Consider the following 6,374-nt stretch of genomic DNA (forward strand, 5'->3'; position numbering starts at 1 on the left):
AGCAAGCAAGCCTCCCTGCTTGCTTCAGTGCCTGGCTGCCGGCCGCCATCTTGGCTGACAGTTAATTTGCATATACTCACTGATTAGCCAATGAAAAGGGTAGCGGTCGTACGCTAATTACCATGTTTCTCTTATTAGTGTAGATAGACTAGAGGCCTGGTGCATGAAATTCATGCTTGGAGGGGGGGTTCCCTCAGCCCAGCCTCTCCAATTGGGGACCTCCTCGCAATCTGAGACTGCTGCCTCCTAACTGCTCACTTTCCTGCCTGCCTGATCACCCCTAACTGCCCTACCCTGCCGACCTGATCTCGCCCCCAACTTCCCTCTCTTGCCAGCCTGGTTTCCCCCAATGGCCCTCCCCTGGTGGCCTGATCTCGCCCCCAACTGCCCTCCTCTGCTGGCCAATTTGGTTCTGATTGGTTGGTTTCTATGCCAGTCAGCATCTCCAGGCCTATCTCTGGGCCTGATCAGAGAGACGGGACTGAACAGCAGCCCCCAGGAGAGAAAAACAATACCTGGTTGCTGGTGAAGCTCAGTAAGAAAGAGGGAGAGAGAGAGAGGCAAGTACTGATCAACAGCTGCCACTGAGGCTGCGGATCAGACCCTGCCTCTCTCTTGGTCTCAGCCCCCTGGACAGTCAGTGCTGGGTTGCCAGGCTGCAACTGGCAGTCAGTGCTGGGTCTCCACAGCAACCCAGTGCTGACTGAAGGACTTATGGCCTGGTCAACCTTCTATTGTGATCAGTTGTTACAATCCTGGCCTTTTATATATTAGGATAATACCATGTGTTATGGCTGATTTGTAAAAGTTCTATATTCAAGATACTATTTCTTATTTGGTTTCAGTTGCAGCCAATGTCTTTTTTCAATATGACATATGTTTGATAACAGTATCTATATTCTTCTTCTTAAAGGAATTTCTGATTTTTTTATGTAATGAAAGCCAATAAGTCTTTTTTCCTTAAAGTTTTTGGTTTGACAACCTGGGATAATGTCTCTTTCTCTCACCCTTACTCGGCCTCTCATATTTTCTTCTTTAGCTTTATAGTGTTATTTTTGAGTATCTAAATTTATCCTTTATATATTGAATGAGAGGGATCCAACTCTACTATTCTCCATTTAGTGGGCATATATCCTTCACATTGTTCTGACTATATTGGCATGCAGTTGTATCTACTATAAATATATACTTATGTTTATTAACTTTTTATCCAAGTCTCTCAGTCAATATTAAATCAATAGTATATTGGCCACACCTTTACCCATGATGGCCTTTTAGAAATCTTATGTAGACTGGAAGAAATATTAATCTACTTTCATAAAATGAGTTGGGAGAATCTTCATGCCTTTTTTTCCCCCAATTTTCTGGAAAAAACTTTTCTAAACTATAACAGCTATTCCTTGAAAGTTTGTAGAATTTATTGGTTAATCCTTTGCTGAGCACATCAGTAGCTTTAATACATACTGAATGACTCATGCTCCCTATTTTATTGACAGTTTTTTTTACATTTTTAATAGGAATTAACCACTTCATCTAAGTTTTCAAATTTATTAGCATGTAGCAGTCATAATATTCTTAATACTTTTCACAATCTCTTTGGCATATGTTTTGATTATCTAAAATATAATTTGGAAGTGTCTCTTTTATTATGATTACTAATTATAAACATTCTAGCCAGAGAGCTTAGACTACATAATTTCGTGTTTTTGAAATTTATGAAACTTTACGTGTGGCCTATATATGGTAATTTTGTGAGTATTACCTTGGGAACTTAAAACTTTATTTTCAGTGGTATATATATCTGTATACATGCATTATACTTATGCACAATGTATTCATCAGATTATGCATGTTTTCTATGAACTGATTAAGTTTGATTGCTGTTAGTTTCTGATAAATGTGTGTGAAATTACCCAGCTACCATGTTTAGCTGACCTATTTTCCCCAGTACTTTGTCAGTAGTTTCAGACATTTCAAGACTACCCACTTGGGCTCAGGTATAGCCATGACTGTCATACCTTCTGGATCTGTTGTTTCTTACTAAATTCTCTTATGATGTTTTAAAATTTTGTTCTTATTTTTACTAATACAAAATTTTAAATATGCTAGAAATTGAAAGTAACAATCATCACATTGTAGCCATTGTTCATCTTCAAATATCTGATATAACTTATCCCTAACTCTAGAACCTTGAGGAATCCCCTTTGTCATTTGGTCACTGTAATGCCAAATATATTTTGTTATTTCTTATTATCATATGATGGCTATGAACCCTTTCATTGGGAAGTCATCATCTCCATTAATTATGACAGATATTTTATAATAATTTATTTAAGTACTTCCTTTTCCCTTCATTTATTTTATTTAATCTCCCAGACTTATTTTTAAAAATCAATTTCTCCCTTCTCTTTCTGTTTATTAACTTATTTTTATATTTATTTCTGATGAGTTGTGGGAAAGGACTCTCCAAATCATCACTTTTTCTTTGTGGTTTTTATTCATCTGCATATCAATTATTTCAACTTTTATAATTTTCTTATTAAGTGTTTTTAGTATGATCTTTTTCTGTATAACCATTGTAATTTCATATTTCTCATTACCAATATTACCTTCTCCATCTTTGAATATTATTTTAAATCCAAATCTCCATGGATCATCAGATAGAGGTGAGTTCATTGTTTTTCTTTTCAAGGTTTATGACCCTAAGTGTCTTATATTTTTCCCTGTTAACGTATGAATCCAGGGTGCTCTCAGCTCTGTTCCAGTTGATATATTCCTAGGGAGAGGAAGCACACCATAGCTGCAGCTTATGCCATACGTGGTGTCTGGGACAGGCCTGGACAGGGCAAGTGTGTCTGCACCGGAAAGTTGCCCCCACTCCCCACCCCTGTGCAGCAGACCTACCAGTTGTTGCCTCATCCCTCTTCAGTAACCCGGGAGCTTCCTTGTCCCTTTCCCTGCTGTGTGCTTTTTTTATGTAATCGCCTACCCTTTGGGGTCCTGTGCTGTGTGGATGGACAAGGATTTCTTGTGAACCAGCTCTCCTTCCTAAATGCACTGGGATCTCTGTCCCACCAGCTCTCCTTCCTAAATGCACTGGGATCTCTATCCACCAGCTCTCCTCCCTAAATGTACTGAGATCTGTCCCACCAGCACTCCTCCCTAAATGCACTGAGATCTCTGTCCCACCAGCTCTCCTTCCTAAATGCATTGGGATCTCTGTCCCACCAGCTCTCCTTCCTAAATGCACTGGGATCTCTATCCACCAGCTCTCCTCCCTAAATGTACTGAGATCTGTCCCACCAGCACTCCTCCCTAAATGCACTGAGATCTCTGTCCCACCAGCTCTCCTTCCTAAATGCACTGGGATCTCTATCCACCAGCTCTCCTCCCTAAATGTACTGAGATCTGTCCCACCAGCACTCCTCCCTAAATGCACTGAGATCTCTGTCCCACCAGCTCTCCTTCCTAAATGCATTGGGATCTCTGTCCCACCAGCTCTCCTTCCTAAATGCACTGGGATCTCTATCCACCAGCTCTCCTCCCTAAATGTACTGAGATCTGTCCCACCAGCACTCCTCCCTAAATGCACTGAGATCTCTGTCCCACCAGCTCTCCTTCCTAAATGCACTGGGATCTCTATCCACCAGCTCTCCTCCCTAAATGTACTGAGATCTGTCCCACCAGCACTCCTCCCTAAATGCACTGAGATCTCTGTCCCACCAGCTCTCCTTCCTAAATGCATTGGGATCTCTGTCCCACCAGCTCTCCTTCCTAAATGCACTGGGATCTCTATCCACCAGCTCTCCTCCCTAAATGTACTGAGATCTGTCCCACCAGCACTCCTCCCTAAATGCACTGAGATCTCTGTCCCACCAGCTCTCCTTCCTAAATGCACTGGGATCTCTATCCACCAGCTCTCCTCCCTAAATGTACTGAGATCTGTCCCACCAGCACTCCTCCCTAAATGCACTGAGATCTCTGTCCCACCAGCTCTCCTTCCTAAATGCATTGGGATCTCTGTCCCACCAGCTCTCCTTCCTAAATGCATTGGGATCTCTATCCCACCAGCTCTCCTTCCTAAATGCATTGGGATCTTTGTCCCACCAGCTCTCTTTCCAGGGCTGCTGTGCTGCACCCAGCATCCTGGGAGCATGTGGAACCTGCTACTCTTCCTGACCATACATGCTGGGACAAGGGAAAGGCCACAGTCTGTTCTGAGACATGTTGGGAAGAAAGAAATGGTGAAAAGGGTAAACTAACATGCTCTCTGACCAGGTATCAGGGTCTTTTGACTCAAAACTGCTACTTCCCCCTCAATGGGACTTAATCACAAATTTTGCATTAGTTTCTCTCATCTCATGCATCATGCATCTCAGCATTTAAGTGAGTGTTCCATCTTATCTGGAAGAGAAACCCAAGAAAAAATATTTTCATCTCCATTTCAAATATGAGGAAACTTTTATGTTTAGAGTTTAAATAATGCATAATACATTACTGCACCAGTGAGCAGCAGAGAGGGAGCAAACCAGGTTAGATCTGACTGCAGACCTCATGGCCTTTCCCTGGAGTTTATATCAGATATGATGCAATATACTGGAATTGTTTCTAAGAATATAATTTGCTCAGTCAATAAAAATAAATCACCTTGTTTTTACAAACCCTGGAACTGGAAAATCATTTCAAATCTTTTCACCAAAATCAAACAGGTAGAAGATATCTTCAGGCCCAGAGGCCCATTCCCCCTGGATGGAGGTGAGAAAGGCTGTTGAATCAGCATAAAGATAATTCTGAGTTGCATTTAAAAAGAAAACTCATGTGAAAACTGTGTACACAAAGCCCCTCAGAGGCCACAGAGCTGCTTGCAGGTTGGACCCTCTCAGGGCCACGCCCAGGGCACAGAGGCAGCCATACTCTCTACCATCAGAGAATATCGCTGCATTTTCAGGTAAGTGCTGTTCTATGAGGTGTCCTGAACAACAGCTCTTGAAAAAAAGTAAAAAAATTGTTTTTTAATCACCACATAGCTGCTTGCTATGGGCTGAGACATGCTAGTACCAAGTACTAAAATATATGTTAGACAAATAAAAAATACCACCTGGGTGTCATTTCCTCGGATCACTATGGCGATGCTGAAAATCTCCCTGCAGTGATGGTTAATTTTGTGGGGTTTTGTTTTGTTTTGTTTTGTTTTGTCTTTTTGTTCCAGTGCATTTTAAAATCTATGTTGTTAGTGGATTAAAATAATATGAACTTTCTGATTGATTTGCACCTATTATGAGGAGAGCTATAAACTATGCACTCCAAAGTGGGTTGAGTTGAGATCTTTTATGCAAAATACTCATAGGTATGTACATGATTTATACAGTGTTAAGTTTGTAAAAACCGCTTGCTGATAAAATGGAGCAGTAATGAACTAAATTTAGGTATTATTATTATCCTATATAATAAAATGCTATTATGCAAATTTTCCCCTCAACTGGGAGGGGATTGGCCCGCAGTCCCTCCCTCCGGCTGGCCTAGCCCAATTGGCCCCTGGCTGGACCCTACCCATGCATGAATTTGTGCACCAGGCCTCTAGTTACTAATAAAATGATGCTAGTAATTTAAGTGGGAGTACAGCTAAAAAATACTAGCTATCATTCATGATGATATTTTATGTGCCAGGAGGTATATCAGATGTTCAATCTGCCTCATTTTATTGCATTTTTCTCTCAATCACTCTAAAAGTTCGGATACGGAGGCTCAAAGAAGCTAAGTAAGGTACTCAAGAGTCACTGATTTGAATCCAGGCCTGCCCACATCTGAATTTCTCGCACTTGTCACACAGCCTCAGAGTTCCTCGTATGCTGAAGATTGAACCAGGACCAATAATGCTCTCTGACAGATGTGACCTTTTTTACCCTCTTGTCATTCTGTTGTTCCCACGAGGGAATCTATGAAAGTGAACCCTCCTCATCTAGACCACATGTTTTATTTCCTTTCCTCTACCTGTTATGAATATCAGTAACAATCCAGGGAGTACAGCCTACTCCGTGGGTGCCCAAGTTTATTGAAAAGCACAGAATAATTCTGGCATGTTAAGCTGAAAACACTTTCTTAGCGATTATCTGAAACAGCCTGGTCAGTGACACTGAAACAGAACGAGAGTGAGTCATATGCTGACCATTGGCTGGCAGAGTCAGAAGGGCCCTTAATAAATTGATAAATTATTTTATAATTCATTTCTAGAAGTGGGGACCTTGAGTGCTGCTAAGGTGAAGGATGGGCTTGAGTAATTTAGAGCAGAGGCAAAGCTTGACTAGATCTTTCAGATATTCCTACTTATACTCCTTATGCTGTTAAATATTCATGGTTTTGCTTATTAAAATATG

Source organism: Myotis brandtii, unplaced genomic scaffold (assembly GCF_000412655.1).
Source record: "Myotis brandtii unplaced genomic scaffold, ASM41265v1 scaffold615, whole genome shotgun sequence".
In the NCBI taxonomy this organism is placed as follows: domain Eukaryota; kingdom Metazoa; phylum Chordata; class Mammalia; order Chiroptera; family Vespertilionidae; genus Myotis; species Myotis brandtii.